The sequence below is a fragment of the Mus musculus genome, chromosome 14 (assembly GCF_000001635.26).
Source record: "Mus musculus strain C57BL/6J chromosome 14, GRCm38.p6 C57BL/6J".
In the NCBI taxonomy this organism is placed as follows: domain Eukaryota; kingdom Metazoa; phylum Chordata; class Mammalia; order Rodentia; family Muridae; genus Mus; species Mus musculus.
Window position 1 is genome coordinate 66,224,503 of NC_000080.6, and position 18,564 is coordinate 66,243,066.

The window sequence follows — 18,564 nt, forward strand, 5'->3', positions numbered from 1 at the left end:
TCCCTCTCAAGCTAAGCAGGGCCTAGAGAGAGCCCGGTTGGTGCACACTGAACATGCGTGAGGATTGCTGAATTCAATCCTCAGCACCCACATAAAAACATCACACACACACACACACACACACACACACACACACACACACACACACACACTTTAAAATTCTAGTGCAGGGAAGACAGAGACAGGAAGGTCCTGAGGCTCACAGCTTAGCTTAGTCAGCGACCTTCAATGGGAGACCCTGCCTCAGACAATCAAAGTGGATAGTTCCTGTAGAGTGCCTCATCTTCTCTTCCTCCCCGTTCCCTACCCTCTCTGACTCTGTCCTCCTTTCCTCCACTTTTCTGAATCTCTGGAGCTATGCCAGAGGTTGATTAAATGAAAACAAGAAGACAAGAAAAGAGGATTTCTATCCAAAAGAGATCCATAATCCAAAAGAAAGAATTTAGCACCTGCTTGTGTGTGTGTGTGTGTGTGTGTGTGTGTGTGTGTACATGTACATGCACACACACATGGACACACACACATACCCATGCACCAGTCATAGCATGATACGGGCCCCAAAGTGTCCTTAAGTGTTCTGCTTGACAAACACCGAGCAGGACCTGCTCACTGGGCTTTGGGACTCTGCAAAGTATGACTCAGAAGATCAGGAAATGAAATGACATACTGGGCTGAGGATAAGAGTGGGAGAGGGGGTCACTGAGAAACAAGACCAGAGAAAGTGGCAACGTGTTATTAAAGAATTTGAACTTCATATGGTGGGGGGAAACTTTTATTTTTAATAACTATAACCTGGCAATAGGGTGACTCACTGTATGACCTCAGAGGCAGCAGGGGTGGTTAGGAGAAAGCCTAGTGAGTATTCAGCTCCTGGTAGTACACAGGGATGCCTTGGTTCATAGCATGTGCCAGTTTCTCTGCTGTAACTATTTCCATCATGGCCCTTTTCAATCACTTGTATGATCTCTCAGATGGCAGAGAAATGGCCATGGGCTCATGAGAGTGCAGTCTAGCCTTGTCCTGTCTGGATAGTGTAAGAGCTGGGGCAAGGAGGGCAGGTTTCCTGGTTACAGGCTACCAGCCTACCCATGACCTTTGACCCCCCCAACCCTACCTCACTCAGTGGTTTCTCTACCTAGTCTGGCAAGAGAGAAAGGCACAAGGTGCTTGGAAGCAGAAGCAGGCCACAGGTCTTCTATAGAGGAACTTGCTCCTCTCAGAGCTGGAAAACCTTTCAGAACCCACACTCTCTGGCATCCATCAGTCCAGGCAGGCTTAACTCTTCCCTGACTGCTCCACATGCAATCATGTGGAACACAAAATTGGTGTTTGGGTAGGGAAGCCTGAACCATATGCAACCAGAGCTTGCTTTGGGCATCTGACTGAGTTCTCATCACATCTTCTTGAGAGGCTAATGAGCAGGCCAGATGATAAGCAGGGGAAGTCACAAGTTTTCAAACAACTCTTGTTAGTCAAATGCCCATGAGAATCTAGTAGGAGGAAGATGAGTGTTCTAGCTGTCTCTGCCCATGCCTTTGAACTCCATAGAGAGAGCTTGTAGTTACTGAATGAGGTATATCAAGTTGAGATTGAAAGAGAAGACACTGATGGCAGACCAAAGCAGATTCTTGGCAGGGAATGGATCAGTCAATACTATACTTGCCTTGCATACATGAGCATGCAGTCTACTCCCCAGAACCCAATAGGAAAACCCAAAACAATTCAGGAGTGTTAACTTAGTCCTGTAATCCCATTGTTGTAGAGGTGGATAAGCAGACCAGCCATCCTAGACTAGCTGGTGAGTTCCAACCAGTGAGAGATTCTGTCTCAAAAAAAAAAAAAAAAAAAGCTAGACAACACATGAAGAACGATACCTGAGGTGGTCAAGTTTCCACCCCTATTTCCAGCGCGCATACACACACACACACAAACTCTCAAAATCTTCACACACAGTGAGACAAGGCAAGATTAACTTGTAAAATGGGTAAATCCTTCTTATAGACAAAACATTAAAAAATTAAGCTGGTCATCGTAGCACTCACCTGTAATCCCAGCACTCAAGAAACAGATGGAGAGCTGGGCAGTGGTGGCGCACGCCTTTAATCCCAGCACTTGGGAGGCAGAGACAGGCAGATTTCTGAGTTCGAGGCCAGCCTGGACTACACAGTGAGTTCCAGAACAGCCATAGCTATACAGAGAAACCCTGTCTTGAAAAAACAAAAAAACAAAAACAACAACAACAACAAAAACAGATGGAGGTTTATCAGATTTTCAAGTTGAGGGTAGGCTGTGCTACAGAGAAATATCCTGCCATGTACAGATAAATAAGTAAAAGCTTCCCCTTGTGGGGTGGGGGAGATTGGACTTAGCAGCTCCATGGTTTAAAAACAGTTAACATTGATTCATGTTAACTGTACTGTAACTCACTGTTTGTTAACGTAATGTGGTCTATCAGAAGTTAATGCATAGTTGCACTACCTAGAAAACTCCAAAAAAATTTCCCCTGGGCTTTGTACACTTGTGGCTATAGCTGGGTTCTGCTTATTAAGGGCCACAGGTTTTGAGGGTCTTTGTTCCAGGGTGAAGGACTCCTGACCGAGTCCAAAGTTCTAGATCCCTGAGCACAGGGGAGAAGAAAGGCTCGGGAAGACAAGATGGAGTGTCAGTGTCTGATGGGTACAGGGCTGCATGAGTCCTTGCCACGAACCAAGCCACAGATTGAAGACCAGGAGTGATTTCATCTTGCTATGGCCAAGCTGAGAGCTCATGGAGGAGCTATAGCTGGCAGGTTTTGGGGTGTCATCAGAATGTTATGAGAGTAGAGATTGGCATGGGGTATTTGGAGAGGCTTGTCTAGCTCTGCTACCCTTCTTGGGTTTCGGGCTACAGGTGGGAAGTTTGCCTAGCTACAATGCCTGGAGTGATTGGCTCTGAGAAAGGTCTAGAAGCTCCCTTGGGTTCCAAACCCTGGCTGCCTCTTGGTCCTGCTGACTGTTCTCTCTTAGCCCCACCCCCCACCCCCCACCCACAACCACTTAATTTTCTCAGTTGTTCCCTTGAACACCCGGAAGCTGTTGACAAATCCTTTTCTTTGCTGTGCCAAGGCAGGTCAAAAGCAGATCAGTGGATAAGGGCAAGGTGTCCCAAGGAGCCAGCTGTCCTTCCTCCCTCTTTTGACCTTCAAAGGGACAGACCTGATTTATTAATTTTGGCCAAGATTTAAACTGTGACTGAGGGAAGGAGGGGAAGAGGAAGAGTCTTTATATTTACATGCAGGCGTCCTTCAGTGTCTGCAAGCAACTCATTCTAAGACCTTCCAGATGTCAACATCTAAGCGTGTTCCAGCTCCTCCTAGAAAGGACGTGGCACTTCTATCTAGCTTATGCTTATCCTCCTGTTGGTGCTATACTGAACCCAAGATAACAAATACACTTAATATACAAATGGTTATTTTATCCTATTACTTTAGAAAATGATGAATCTGTAAATATTCAGGACAGAGAGAATGTCTTTCAGGTCTTTTCCATCTTTGGCTGGTAAGCACCTAGATGAGGAGCCTTCCCGGCTGCGCAGGCTTCCCCTTTTACTAGTCTTTGCTCTCGCTGCTTTGCTCAAGTCCTTAAGGCAGATAGATGTCTCTCCCACTTGGAGCATTAAGGAAAACTGATGGAGCCAGCCACCGTAGAGTCCCCTTTCTTAAGAGGCAGATGCTGGGCAAGAACTTACGTTCCCGTCTCACCCAACACACCTCGTCCATACACAGCCGAAGCTCCACTTTGGGATCTGCAGCTCTGGATGTGTTTGAGTGTCAAAGGGTAGCTCAGCTGCACGTGGCTTTTCTGACATGGCTCCTAGACATGATCGCTTCAACAAAAATTCCTCGCCAAGTTCATCATCTGCTGCTAGCTATGCAGCCTTGACCGGAATGCAGGCCTTCAGCAGAGTGGCGTGTATAGTAAGATGAGTACAGAGAATTTTATTTAAGGGATCTAATGTGATCCATATATTTAATTTAAAAAAATGGTAATTAAAAAGAAAACTCGAGGGTCTGGAGAAATGGATCGGTGGTTAAGAGCACAGACTGCTCTTCTAGAGGACCTGGGTTCATTCCTCAACACCCACATTGCAGCTCATACCCATCTGTAACTCCAGCTCCAGAGCTTCTGACACCCTCACAGATGTACATGCAGTTAAAACAAACCAAAAAAAAATCATCAAATGAAATTAAAACTTAAAAAAAAGAGAAAACCCAAGCACTCAGAAAAAAATCCTATAAAGTATAAACACAAGACTTTCATCATAGGCATTGCCCTCCCCATTCCCACAAAAACATCCTCTTGAACAAGCTTCCACCTGCCAGCCTCCAATCTGCTGCTGGTCTACAAATCCAGTCTACACCAAAGTTCTGCATTGTGTAAACAGACACTGAAACCGTCAAACAGCATGATGTCCCCATCTGTACACTACAGCAACCAGCCTTCGTTCTAATGGCAATCAACTAAAACAACAATCCAGATGCCCCGTCAAGCAAACAGGATGCCACCTGTGTGTGAAAAGACTTGGGAAGTTAAAAATAGATGGAGAAACCCTTGTGGTTAAAAATGCTAATGAAATCAACTTTAAGAAACCAACTGCAAACAACTTAAAGGAGCCAAGAGACCCAGAGGGAAAACAAAAGAAACTTACATGTTGATGGGTTGGTGAGTTACTCAGAACTGGCTTTCTGGTGAGCAACCTTTTTAAATACTAAATAACTCACACCTGCTAACCTGGTTTGGGAAACATGTCCCATGTCCTAGTTTCACTTTTATTGCTTTGATAAGAACCACTCTGACAAAAAGTGACTTCTGGGGGAAAAGGGTTTTATTTGGCTTAGGATTTCACATCCTTGTCCATTGTTGCAGAAAGTCAACAGGAACTTAAAGAAGTGTGGCAGGAACTATGAAAGATGCTGCTTGCTGGCCGGCAGGTAGGCTCATGCTCAGCTAGCTTTCTTATACAACTCAGGACCAGAAACCTAGGGAATGGTGCTGCCCACAGTGGGCGGTGCCCAATCACATCGATTAGCAATTAAAATAATCCCCACAGACATGCCCCAGGCCAGTCTGATCTAGGTGATTCCTCAAATGAGATTCCATTTCCAGGCCTTTCTAGGTTGTATTTAGTTGAAGGTTGACGCTAACCTGAACACTCCATGGGTCTGAGGTGAGGAAAGTAGATTGTTTGTACAAAGATGTTCACTGCTTACCACAGGGGAATGGTGAGAACCAGAACAAAGAGCTCAGAAGGAAATTTCAGCAGTATCAATAACATAGAGATGAGCCATGATAAAAATACAAGAGTAGTAGTATGTGAAAAGATGTATATAAAAATGTTAAGCCACAGAGAATGGAATTTGCAACTACATAAAAACACACCCACATTTAGAATCCCATGCAGTTACACGACTTTAAGCTCTCTTGCTGCTATATTGGTTAAATGTATTTAAAGATATGTACCGTCTGTCCCACACGCATAAAGCTTTGCCTCTTCCTGGAGCTCTCTTTCTTACAGTCTGACTTCCTGTATTCTCCACACAGACCATGGAGAGTGGCCAGTCTTCTTAGCACAAAGCCAGGCTAGGCAGCAAACAGCATTTCCGAATCCAATCCAAACTGAGGTCTGGGGTAAACAGTATAGACAGGCAACTGATGCAGCCTGGTAGGAGAGGCCTGGGACATGGAAAGGCATCCTGGCCTCTAAGCAGTGTCCTGGGAGATGAGTGTCTGATGGTGTCTCAGGGTCCTTTACCATCCTGTGCCTTCAGTTCTCTCCAGCCTCTAGTCCCTGAGCACCCACCTATCCTGTCTTTCTGCCTCTCTGTGCTCCCTGAAAGAGCTATTTCTGCAAACAGCACAGGTAACAGAATCTTTCCCCCATACTCCCACTATGGACAAGCAGTTGCACTCACAGGACAAGCCCATTATATTGTAATAACAACCCAAAAGTACTGATACACACACACACACACACACACACACCCTCACACTCACACACACACACTCATACACACACACACACACACACACACACACACACACACACACACACATACCTATCACCAATGTTATACATGGAGCCACACACTGAACCCGGACTTGAAATTATATATACTTAAGATGTGCAATATGTTGTATTATGGCAGAGCTAACTGGCAATATTCATCTATTCACATAGTTACCATCTGGCAGGGGGAGCAGGGTGTGAGATATATTCCCAGTGACGATTAACCACAGGATACAAGACTAGTCAGAGCTTGTTAGAGATCTAGAACTCATTCATTCTGCATTGCTGAAACATTATATCCTGGGCCCAGCATCTCCCTCTTTCCCAACCTTTGACATTCTAAGTAATTCTAACACCTTCCCAGGAAGGGTAAGAAACCACAAGCATAGCCCTTATCTCCCTGGTGAGAACTGAATTTAGGAAACTAAATGGTGCGCCAATCAGTGGGATCCCAGAAACCCCCAGTTCCCAGGCCACAAGACTCCCCTTGACAGTGTGGTGTTCACCAAGGCCGAATTGTGACAGAGTTCAGTAGGTTACAAGTCATAAATGCAGGCCTTCCTGGCTGTCTTGGGGCCTCCCATCCCAGTGCCCTGGTAGTTTCTATTTCAGTGTCTTGTTACTCAAGCCTTCTATTGGGAAATGGGTGCCAAGAAAAGAAACAGGTAGTTATGCAGAGCTCAGAAACTTTGGGGGAAATTTGTTCTTCTAAAACTCTAGCTATGAGAATTCAAAGTAGGGAGGAGCCAGATCCCAAAAGAGCAATCCCACTCCCTCCTTCCCCCTCCCTTTTCCCCTCCCCCTCCCATGTGAGTTCTACTGCAACTTCTTGACTGTTGATCCAACAGCAGCAGGACTTCTCATTCCCTGGTTAGAAATTCAAATAAAAGACCATGGGAAAACACAACTGGAAACCTCCACAGCACGGAGGTAGCAAAGAAGCCATGAAAGAAAATGGTCACATGGACCCAGAGGCAGGTGTAGGAATGGGGAGCCAGGTGGCCAGGGGTGCGCAGGAAAAGAATCTCCCAGAAGCAAAGCTCTACAAATGAGAGTTTGGAGAGAGAGAGAGAGACCAGCAATTTATCTGAAAATGAGAAAGAAAGAGAGAGGGGGGGGGAGAGGAGGGGAGAGGAGAGGAGAGGAGGGGAAGGAAGAGAAGAGAAGGCAAAGGAAACTGGAGGAGGAAAGAGGGGAAGGGGAGGGAGGAAAGAAGAAGGGAAGTGATGAGTAAACCAATGCCGTGTTTCCACTGGCCTCCATGCCACCAGGACCCAGAGCCTCATTCAGAATCAACTCTAGTCTACCCTAAAAAGTAACCGGTGAGCAGACTAGATAGGCATCCTCTGTTACATTTACCCAAGATCTCAAAGTTACACATAGTTGTGATATAACTGCATATCCACGTTTACAGCTAGAGTGTAGCTGAGAACAAATAGAGCCTTGAAGTCAGTTACTTGAGATAGAAAATTTAGTTTGCCCATTCCGTGTTAGAATGATTCAACAGTAGATGCTTCTCTGGGATTGTTTTGGCCACCTCTCAAAATATATTGACCCAAATATGAAAATAGTGAAGGCTCTGCACCCTACATCCAGCCCCTCCCAAGCTTTTCACATCCCCTTGCTGGATGCTAGCAGAAACACAATCAGAATCCTGGGTTTTACCTGTCAGACTTGAGACTCCAGCTTCCCTGAATCGAACAGAGGCTGTGTTTGGCTTACAGGTCCATCAGCCCTCTCTTGTTAAGGTTTCTGAAGAGCACAGGAAGTCAGAAAAAGAATAGCACCTCACCTCACTACAGCTCACCACAGACCAGAAGGCAGGAAGGACAGAGAACCTAGCAGAGGGCTCAGGGGAATGGTGTAGGCTACCTCTTCTGGCAGACAAGATGTATATGTGGGGGAGGGGGAGGGGTGACACATAAAGGGAAGTATGAGGTTGTGATCATAGCCAGGAGCTCAGGGTCTTCAAAGGCACCACATTTTCCTTCTCTCTTGATGAATGAGAAATTTCTAGATCACACACACACACACACACACACACACACACACACACACACACACACCATATACACCAAGATTTTATACTCTAACTGCATTCCACGGACATCCAGAAAGAGACCCAGATGGCTTAAGTAGCACAGCTGGTCTATCTGACCCCTACTTCTGTTTTATATAAAGCCTCAGATTAGCTAAGAATGATTTCCCAACAATACCTTGGGTGTGAATATTCACAGTGCCTAAAGCAACAGGCTCGCTTCTCCAGGGACTGAACACACCACTCCTCTCTAAGCCTTTACACAGAAGTCCCAAGACCCCTTTGCAAGGGTTCCAGCTTGATGGGTTAAGTTTCCTTGTCTAGACTAGAGGCTTTCCCAAGTAGAACTTAGGAGTTAAAATCATTGGCCACAAGGAGAGACCTTTATGGGAAGGAGAATGTGACAGCTGAGCAGGTAGAAAGTGAGAGAAAAGAGATAAAGGGGAGGGAAGGTCTTCTAGAGGAGGGCATGCAGTCAGGTGTCCTATTCCAGAGAAGAAAGACAGATACTGCGGACAGACATTGGTAAGGGGAAAAGCAGCCAACCCCGCAAATAAACTTGACAGTGTGGGAAGGGTGGCCACTGGGCATCCCAGCTGGGCTTTGACTTCCTCTGTATTTTAGAAGAAAGTAAAACTTGAGGACAGAGACATTAAACTCCCAAAGACCTGGGCTGAGTTCCTGATGATCAGAAAACAGAACAGAACAGTTGGGAAGATTAACTAAACTAATATTTATAATCTGTTTATTATTCATGAACAATTTTCTCATGAATTATTCTCCCTCCATTAAAGCTGCCTATAAGACGAATCCAAAGTTGCAGGCCAGGCTGCTTCCTTGGGAAGCACAGCCCTCCCAATGCTTTCCCCATAACACACTGCCTCCCAAGCTTCCTGATGCTGCGACCCTTCAATACAGTTCCTCATGTTATGGTTGACCCTCGGCCACAAAATTATTTTTGCTGCCACTTCATAGCTATAATTCTGCTACTGTTGTGAAGCATAATGTTAATATCTGTGTTTTCCAATGGTCTTAGGCAACTCCTGTGTAAGAGCTGTTCAACCCTCAAGGGGTCTCTACCCACAGGTTGAGAACACCCTCACAATTACTTCATTTCTCTCTTCTCTGAACTCCCTCTCTGAAAGCGCCAGATAGATGCCTCCAATATACAGTATTGGTCATGGTCATGATTCCAGATCCTTCCTTTGAGCATCTCCATAAACATTTTGGTGACAAGTTATCTTGTCAAGGAAACCCATCATCTACCCATTTCACTTCTGGAGCATTTTTAGCGTTGATAGCATTTTCCTAGGACATGTTGAAGTGTTTCTACATCTGCTTTCAGATCCTAGCTCTCCCTCTGGAAGTGCCAGCCACGAGCGTCACTCAGGCTTTGCTGTCAGTGATCTACTGTTTTAACACAACCTTGTAGTGAAGGTCTGAAGTATTCACGCACCCTTCCATGACAAGGTCACCTACTATTCACATACATTTCACTCCCATCTCAAGAAGTCTATAATAATCAAAATGAGCAAGGTTGTTAAAAACTAGGGGTGATAAGCAGAAATTTTGAAAGCTAGTCCCAGATAGTCACCAAGCCAGTGGTCCTATCCATATTTTCTGGGTGTAAACCTAGTCTCTGCTTTCTGGGTTTAGGTCTTGGATACTTAGAATTTTGGAGTATAATAAGCTCTGAGGGTCATACATCCTTTTCCATGGCCTTAAAGCTCAACCATTGGCTCCTGTGAGATGCTGAGTCCATTCTGAGTTCTGTCCCCTGCTCATCCTTCAGCTAAGGTGGCATCCCCAGACTCTTTTTATCTCCACAGTACTGGCTGAGCAGATTCCCCTCCCACTCTTGGGTTCTATTCTCAGCTGTCAACATTGCCAGCTCTCGTCAAGTGTCTCGATGTATGGCTAAGCGCCAGGTAAAGAAAAGAAGAATCTAGAACACAGCCTGCCCTGCTCACTGCATAACCCACAGCCCTTCTTGCATGGCTGAGCGCCAGGTAAGGAAAGGAAGAATCTAGAACACAGCCTGCCCTGCTCACTACATAGCCACAGCCCTACTGGCAACAAGCAGGTTATATGGGTAGAACACTAAACCGAACATGAATGGGCACTGTGATACTTGTGTTCCATGAGGTTCTCTGGCACAGACATATGGCATGAGGAGAAAGGGCCTGTTGGAGGAGGAGCTCGTGGAGCAGACGAAAGAACACAGTCCTCCCCTGGAGACAGGATGCCTGGGTTCTGGCTTTCAGCCCTTCACTCCTGAACAGCTAATAACTTTAGATCTCTCTCTCCTTGTCTGTCCCTGCCCTCCTCTGCCTCTGTGGTGCAGTGGTAACAATTTACCCCCTTGGACCAGCCCTGACTAAATCAGAACACTATAGAATTCAGCACTAGATAGGGTTTCAGAGATCATCCACTCTGCTGTTTTTTCTAGAACTTGCAAGATCCTTGGGGAAAGTCGTTAAAAAAACACATGGCCTACTTACCGAGCTGAACAAAGGATTTTGAAACAGGTAGTGTGTGTGTGTGTGTGTGTGTGTGTGTGTGTGTGTAGTTATGCATGTACATATATAGAGAGAGAATTGGGGAAAAGAGAGATAAATTCAAAGTACCTAGAGGTTGATACAGCCTCAGGACTGTCACAGCAGACACCATGTGACCTCTAAAAGGACAAAAACTCAAGACCATCCAAAGCCTGGACCAAACTAACTGCTAAATGCTTCATCTTGCAAAATCCACTGTTCCCGTCATGCACCCAATGCCATGACACATCCAAAAATCCCATATAAGGACACAAAGTTGGAGTAAACTCTGCAGGAAAAAATTCCCAACCCGTTCCCGGAACTGCCTACCTTTGCTTTGCCTTAGTCATGGCCACCACCTCCTCGTGAATATTTCTTCCCTCCTTAGGATTAACCCTCCTTCCATTAAAGTTTACACATCAAACTCTGTCCAGAAACCCAGGGTTTGCAGCTTTCTGGGGGGAAGGCTGCCCTCCCCACTTGAGTTTGTACTTTCGTTTTATAATGAAACTCCCTCCTGCTTCCTTCCTCTGCCTGGTCTCTCTGTTTCTGAGACCTCTCTAGCCTACACTTTCTGGTCTCATTGGAGGATCTTTAACAGGAATGATGACACAGCTATTTGAGTGTGACTGAGTGACATTTGCAAGACTGGTACCAGAGAGGGGAAACCAGCTGCCCAACACTTGGTTCAGACCAAGATTGGGACTGTACTGAGGTTCCCTCATCCCAAGCAGCACCCTGGCTCTGACATCTTGTGGTCTTAGCTAAGCTTAGAATTGAGAAGCCTGGCAGAGACCTAATGCTGCTGTCTTCTTGCTGTCCCAGGCAGCTGTTAATGTCACTGTTAGGAGCATTTCTGACCTCCTATTTTCCTAAGGTTTAAGGACTCCTACAGACAGAGACACTTGGGCATGCTCCCTCCAGCTTAACCCAACCCCAAGGAATATGGGTAAAGCATTGAGTTTGGCTCTGCTCTACAATTAGCCATGTTTTTTGTTTGTTTCTTTCTTTTTTGTTTTTGTTTTTGTTGTTGTTGTTGTTGTTGTTTTTGGTTTTGGTTTTTGTTTGTTTGTTTGTTGCCCAGGCTAGCCTCTGATTTATTATGTAGCAAAGAATGACGCTGGATTTATGAATGAGAATTCCTAAAATGTTTCTGAGTCTACAAAGGCTGATTAGCCTTTAACCACTGTGAAGCGTTTGGAATGCTGCAGCCTGAGACCTTAGTTACAATTCTCTTTGGCTATTTTTAGCCCCACAAGGAGTCAGACCTGTATCATACCTAATATCCTGATAAACACATTTTAAAATCTCTGGAACATAATAACAAAACTCATATCATACCAATGGAAGGGCTAAGAATCAGTTACCATCTGGGGCCTATGGTTGAAGTTCTCTTATATGGAGGTAAGCCACTCCCTTGGTGTAACGTTTTAAATGACTTGATTTATAAGTTTCTTTGTTCTAGGCCCACAAAAACTCCATGAAACTGCTTCCACGTTGGGAAAATGTATTTGGAGAGATCTAAATCTATGTTCCTGAGAACATTCACTCATATTTTGGCTTCAGAATAAACTACCCCTGATTCTCTTTGAGTTCAGAGCTGTCCACCCCTCCCCACTTCCCTCAACTTGGTGATTTCTCTGCTTCTGGTTCTAAAGTTGTGGAACAGAAGCAGGAGTCACATTGTCTTCCCATGATGCTGGGAATTGAAACCAGACGTTCATTAGCTAGGTGAGTAAATGAGCCACACCCCCAGATCAACCATGAGAGGCTCAGTGCTTGGGGTTTACAAATAGGGAGTAAGGCTGGGCTCTTGGGTCCCTTCTGGTTCCATTTAAAGTACCTCTGGTCTAGAAGAGAACAAATCAACTAGTGTGGCATGCTTTTCCTGCAGCACTTGGAAGAGCTGATCTTTTCAGCCCTAAGAGCATACAATGAGGGCCTCCAGGGCCTCCAGGACCTTCTTAGGGCCATGTTAAACCTTATTCTGAGTGGATTTACCAGTGCATTTCTTGACGGTACTGGCATTTGAATGGTGAACTGTATAAAGCAGATCACCCTCTTCAAGGTGGGTGGGCCTCATGCAAGAAGTTGAAGGCCTGAAGAACAAATACCGAATCTTCCCTGAGTAAGAAAGAATCCCCTCACACCCCCCCCCCCCCCCCCCGCCTAAAGACCTCCCAGATAGGACTCAGGATTTTTCTGTCTTTTAATCAAAACCAAAGCATGGGTTCTCCCTTGGTCTTAAGCCTGCCAGTTTTCAGACTGGAGTTTACCCACCATCCCTCTTGGGCTTCCAGCTGACGGACTCAGAACTGGAGTCTTAGCAGCTTCTACAATCACGTGACCCAACTCTTCACAATAAATCTTTCAGTACTTCCTATTGGTCTCTTCCCCCAGGAAATCCTGACTAATAAAATCTCCACACTAGGAGGAGTAGGATGGCTTATGGGATGAAAACATGTTTTCTAAAGCTGTGGTTCATTTGTGCCCTGCTCCTAATGCTGAACGTCACGGCAGCCAGCATCACAGATTTTCTACGGTGTTGAGTGGCCCAAGCAAACTTTCTTGTAGAATCCGTATAACACTCCATCTTCTGGCAGAGTGCACTGGCAACCATCAGGACAGATGACATGTCAGCCTTTCCCACACTATGTTCACTCCTGGGCCACGCTTGGTATGGAGTGGACTCAATGAATGCTGGGGTGAATTAAAGACTAAGGAATTCCTTGATAGAGATACTGTTCATACTCCCCCATAATAGATGGAGAAACGGACTCTAAGAGACACTAAAGAACCAGCCCAAAGTCACAAAGCTAAGACAGGAGAAATGAGATATACTTCTAAGTTCAGTTGAGTTCAAAACCCACATTCTCAACCCTGGCACTATACCTGGAAGAGTCGGGCCAGTCTCCAGATGTGATCTGGCATTCACAGCTGTAAGTCTCTCAGCTAGTGGGAAGGATACGTGCTGTCCCTCACAGTCCTGTAAACCCTGTTCTACCCCTAGTGACAGCTTATGCCATTTAGCTGCCTATCGAGGTTTCTATAGACTAATATGGGAACCTAACCATGGATGGGTCCATCTTCAGAAACATAAGCAAGCCATGAGAGAAAACTCACCACAAGCATCTATCTCATACCCCCAAGTCTTTCCTCAGAGATGCTTCCAGGTACCACATGGATCTGACCCCCCAGGCTGAGAAGGGAGAGCATGGAACAGCTGAAGCTGTTTACTCCTGGAAGGGAGGGAGGGTTTCATGTCATGTCGTGTCTCCATTTCTCAGGATCATCATCTGCTTACACCCTACACATCTCCTAAGGACCCTGCGGGCTGAGCTGCACTATACGGCAGACATCAGCTATGAGATGGGTGAAGGCAGTCAGTTGAGCACATCTCAGCAGGAGAGGGAAAGGAGAAGCAAGGGCTTTCAGTGAAAGCCAATCCAGAGGCTTTCATGATTCCCATGCACTGTTAAGACCCACTTGCCATGGGAGGCACACAGGGGGATACCAGATAACTTGGCCTCAAATGAGGCCACACGCTATTCTGCTTATTTGCCCTATAGTAACCATGCCTTCTCACCGCAGGTATTTAGAGAGCATCGGACTGGGTGCCTTACTATGGGGGCCACCTCAGTCCATGGACCCACTGCATGACACAAATCAAACAAGTCAGATGTATCCTTCTGTCCCTGCAGTACTAGCTCCCTTCCCGAGGATTTCAATAGGACACAGCTTTGGGATAAGAACAGTGTAAGGCTGGAGAAAAGCTGTATAGTCTTGAGTGCTAGGAGTCTACCTCACCTACAGGAGCCCTGGGAACCAGAGTGCAGCAATCCCCAGAGTGGATATCAATTTAGTAGTGTCATCTCAGAAGAAAGACGGGTCCAGTTCTTTTTTTTTTTCCCCAGAGCTGAGGACCCAATCCAGGGCCTTGCTCTCAATCGCTCTACCACTGAGCTAAACTCTTACAAAGATAAACATTTAATTGGGGCTGGCTTGCAAAACTGTAAAAGCAGGCAGACGTGCTGCTGGAGAAGGAGCTGAGAATTCTACATCTGAAGGCAGCAGAAGGAGACTGTGTGCCACACTGGGTGTAGTTTGAGCATATATAACCTCAAAGCCCACCTCCACAGTGACACATTTCCTCCAACAAAGCCACACCTACTCCAACAAGGCCACACCTCCTAATAGTGCTAAGAATTCAAACCCATGAGTCTGTGGGGCTATTCCTATCAAACCACTGCACTAAGTATCCCCATTCTGAAAATCCAAGCTTGTAATAATGCTCTACTGGTAGATTTTTCAGGGAACGTGATGCATAGATGGAAAATTCCACATCTGACCCCACCAGAACTTAGGTACACTAAAACATTGTATGACACCACCTTGAGGCTATACACATGAGTTGTGCATAAGAAATAAATGTTTAGATATGACCTGGGGCCTTTCTTCAAGATACATCATCATGTCCGCATAAATTTTCCAAAATCCAAAATATTGCAAAAATCTAGATCCAAACATTTCCGATAAGGGACACGAACTCTTGTGACGTTTGACACTGCGTCTATGCAGTTTGGAACTTGTAGAGCCAAAGCAGGGTACCCAGCATTGCCCGTGAAGGGAGCCTGTGCTTATTGGAGAGCCACCAAGCAGGCAGTGAGGAGGAAGGGGTCTCAGGGAAAGGCTTTGAGAATAGAAGATTGGAAAAGACTGGGGAGTGCGGGAATCTAAAAGATGGTAAGATTCCTTTCTCCTTTTATCTCCATATCACAGCTCTATTTATTCTGAGAAGCACCCAGCTGTAGCTCCAAAATAGGCAATGCTGAAAAACGCCTCTAATGATAGAGGAGGCTTCTGCAGGATCCCAGCTCGGAACAGCCCTCTGCAAGGGGGTAGAATCACCAAAAGGCCCTCGGAAGGGGACACCTCTGGGTGCCTCTGCCTTTCCTTCCCCCCATCTAAGGTAGTTATTGTTCCTCTTTTCGGAGGTACAGGAAAGAGGTTGTGGTCTGCCCTAGGGAGTCTGTCCATCTCAAAGCTATAGGGAGAGGTGGAATTTGTAGCACACAAGAATCTGGCTGTCAGAAAGAACTCTGAGTTGGTTAGGTAAAGACAGAGCCTTCACAGGCACAGTGAGCCTCTGATCTAGAGACTGGACATGGCCACTGGATTCTACTGTGTGCATAGGAGACAAACTAGGTCAACATGAAACCCAGGACCTGGGCAGTTAACCCTTACTCTCCTGGGGTATAAAGACAGGGAGGAAGTTGAGGTGCTGAGGGTTGAGTCTGTTCTCAGAAAACTGAACTAGTTCTTTGGTCTGGCATAGAATGGAAGCCCTGACATCTTCTAGGCTAAGACTTGTGCCACTCAAGACCAAAGAGCCATGATTAATTTCTTTGGGTTTTAGACTTCCTGTTGATCACAGGAAGTGGAGCTGCTGCCCCCTTTAACCCGAAGCTGAGGTGGACTGTGGCCATGGTTGAGGAACAAGGCAACTGAGCTAGTACTGACTGAAGGCCTCTTAGGTCTCGATATGGATGAAAACAGTCCACAACCATAAGAGAGGAAGTCTGTTCAGTGGTGTCTGGACCCTTCCTCAGAACGGCTAGTGTGACATTCCTTGTTTCCATCCTCTGAGGACAGTTGAAGTGGCCAGGAGGTAAATTACCAACAAGTTCTAAAGAAACTAAGGCTTCGTTACCAGGGTTATCTTGAGCCTTCCTGGTTGTATACATTTTACCTTCTAGGAAGGAGAACAGCCAGGTGATAACCTTAGATAGTGAGCATCTACTGGATACTTTGAATGTTTCAGTCATACATGCTAATTTTTAACTGTCAGAACAAACGGAAGAGGTTGGTTCTGTTATTCCTCCGCCATGTTGTGTATGGAGAAACTGAGGCATGAGGAGATTAAGGTAACGCAATAACATAGAGCTAAAAAATGATAGATTTATATTTGATATTCTTATCTGCTACACCACACCCCTAGCCCAGTGAAACATATGACCAGTTCAGTTTGTTAAGAAAGGGGAAAAAAACATAGAGAAGATATCAAGGTTAAATTACATGTTATGGGTCTCTCTGTCTCCAGCCTTTTCTCAGTTATACTTGAAATATACGGCTAGGATTGTGATTACCATAAACTTAACAGACAGCTTGAGTACCCACACAGTAGGAGAACAATGGAGAGGATACAAATGCTACAGTTCAGGGAGAAATCAGGAACTTAGACCAGTTGGAGAGAGAAACACACACGCTAAATAATGCCATAGGGCACAGTGTGGTTTATGCAAGAGAGGTTTAAATGTCATTACACACAGAGAGCAGTGCAAGCAAAGGAGTTAATCTTATCTCACGGGAAGGGTGGAGCCTGAGCTGGGTTTGTGAAGAGGAGGAGGTGGCTGAGACATGGGGTTTGTTGTAGGGTGCAAGAGAAGCCCCAAAGTTTACAAAGGTGGCTGTACCCATAGCTAGCCAGGGTGTAGACTCCATAGGAGCAGACCCCGAGGGTAATAATTTGGTGGCCAGTTCATTGATTTTGGCAAGCATAACCTCACCCAGGATACGGACAACACAAAAAGATACAGAAGGCGTGGGCGAAGGGAATTATCCTGAGGCAGAATCCAAAGAATTCACAGCCAATTGGAGGAAGAGCTGATGCTGTCTACACCAGCCAATCATAAAGAGCCTCATCCGTGTGGGGAGAAGCTAGGCTGGAATTTGTCTGGGTGTGGGACCATCCATCATGAGAGAGTAGAGAAAGCAAAAGCGTTAGTGAACGCTTGTTTCGCAACTGCAAGAGACCTTGTGGTAACATTCCTTTTGGCCCCTCCAGCACAGAATGCTACATCACTAGCCCAGATACGAGCCTCCTCTGTGCAAAGGCACCTCAGATGCCGGGTGTTTTGTTTGCTTGTTTGTTTTTGCCAAGGAACTCTCTTTATGTCCCCAGTAAGATGAGCTCTCTCTACTCCTGTTTTTACTACAAGTTTGTTATGTTCCTTTTTCTGACTACTAGTTCTTACGTGCACCTGAGTGTGTGAGTGTGTTTGTACACGTGTTGAACGTGTGTGTGGAGGCCAGAGGTCAACCTTAGGTGTCGCTCCTCAGGAGCCATCCACATTCATATTATCGTTCGTTCTGGGGATAGAGTCTTTTTTTGGTCTGGAGCTCTCCTAGCAGGCCAGACTGGCTGGGCAGTAAACCATAGGGGTATATCCGTCTCCACCTTCCCAGTGCTGGTATTGCAAGTGTACATGGCCAAGCCCAGCTTTTTCCCATCAGTTCTGGGGATCAAGTCCAGGTTCTCATGCTTGCATGCTGCACTGTTTCCCCAGCTTCAGCCTACTAGCTTTTTGCAAGCTAAGCAAAAAAAAAAAAAAAAAAAAAAAAAAAAAAAAAAAAAAAAAAGGAACACCCCTTTTCTGAATTTGTATTTATCATAGGACCTAGAATACAATAAGCAGCTCATCACTCATCCAGGAACATGGCACTGAGTGGCCCTATCTATTCCAGCGATGTCCTTTCCAGGTGAAGAGCTCTTGAATCAGCTTTTGGTGGCATCTCATAGCAAGGACAGGAAGACCTTGGACAAGCTCTGGCTCTACCCCTCCTTAGCCATGTCACAAGTGCCCTGCCAACTGTCCTCCTTCTCAGCTTCCTCCCCAGTGACACGAACATGACGGTGCAGATGTTGTAGGGTTGTAGTAAGACTGCAAAGTCAAGCTGGGTGTACATAGGGTGGGGATTTGTGAAGAGCCAGGCTCCGGGCTCTTTTGGCAGAATGTGGACACCCAATCAATGGATACTCAGCATGTACACGCATGTTGGTGGCAAGTGGCCAGGCTCTCTAATCAGCCCTGCAGGGACCTGACTGTTTCCTCACTTCCTCCTCTGCAGCTCTACAGAGAACAATTGTAGCCCTTAGGCCTGAGG

General features: G+C 45.8%; 1 protein-coding gene and 1 long non-coding RNA gene across 8 annotated transcripts in view; one reads left to right on the forward strand and one right to left on the reverse strand.

Moving 5' to 3' along the window:
• The window catches only part of Ptk2b (PTK2 protein tyrosine kinase 2 beta), a 127,844-nt gene that overhangs the window by 71,246 nt on the left and 38,034 nt on the right, over nucleotides 1-18,564 (reverse strand). Inside the window, exon 1 of one of the 7 annotated variants that reach the window (XM_017315929.2) lies at nucleotides 10,951-11,115. The exons of 5 other annotated variants lie outside the window; for them this stretch is intronic. The gene's annotated coding sequence lies outside the window, so the exon portion shown is untranslated. Of the gene's footprint in view, nucleotides 1-7,710; nucleotides 7,911-10,950; nucleotides 11,116-18,564 lie in introns of those variants that run through there. One more of the 7 variants, XM_017315927.2, reaches the window with a different exon arrangement.
• Gm52099 lies at nucleotides 6,631-10,606 on the forward strand. Its single transcript, XR_003951031.1, has 3 exons — nucleotides 6,631-6,710; nucleotides 9,959-10,092; nucleotides 10,533-10,606. It is a non-coding gene; the product is annotated as a predicted gene, 52099 (long non-coding RNA).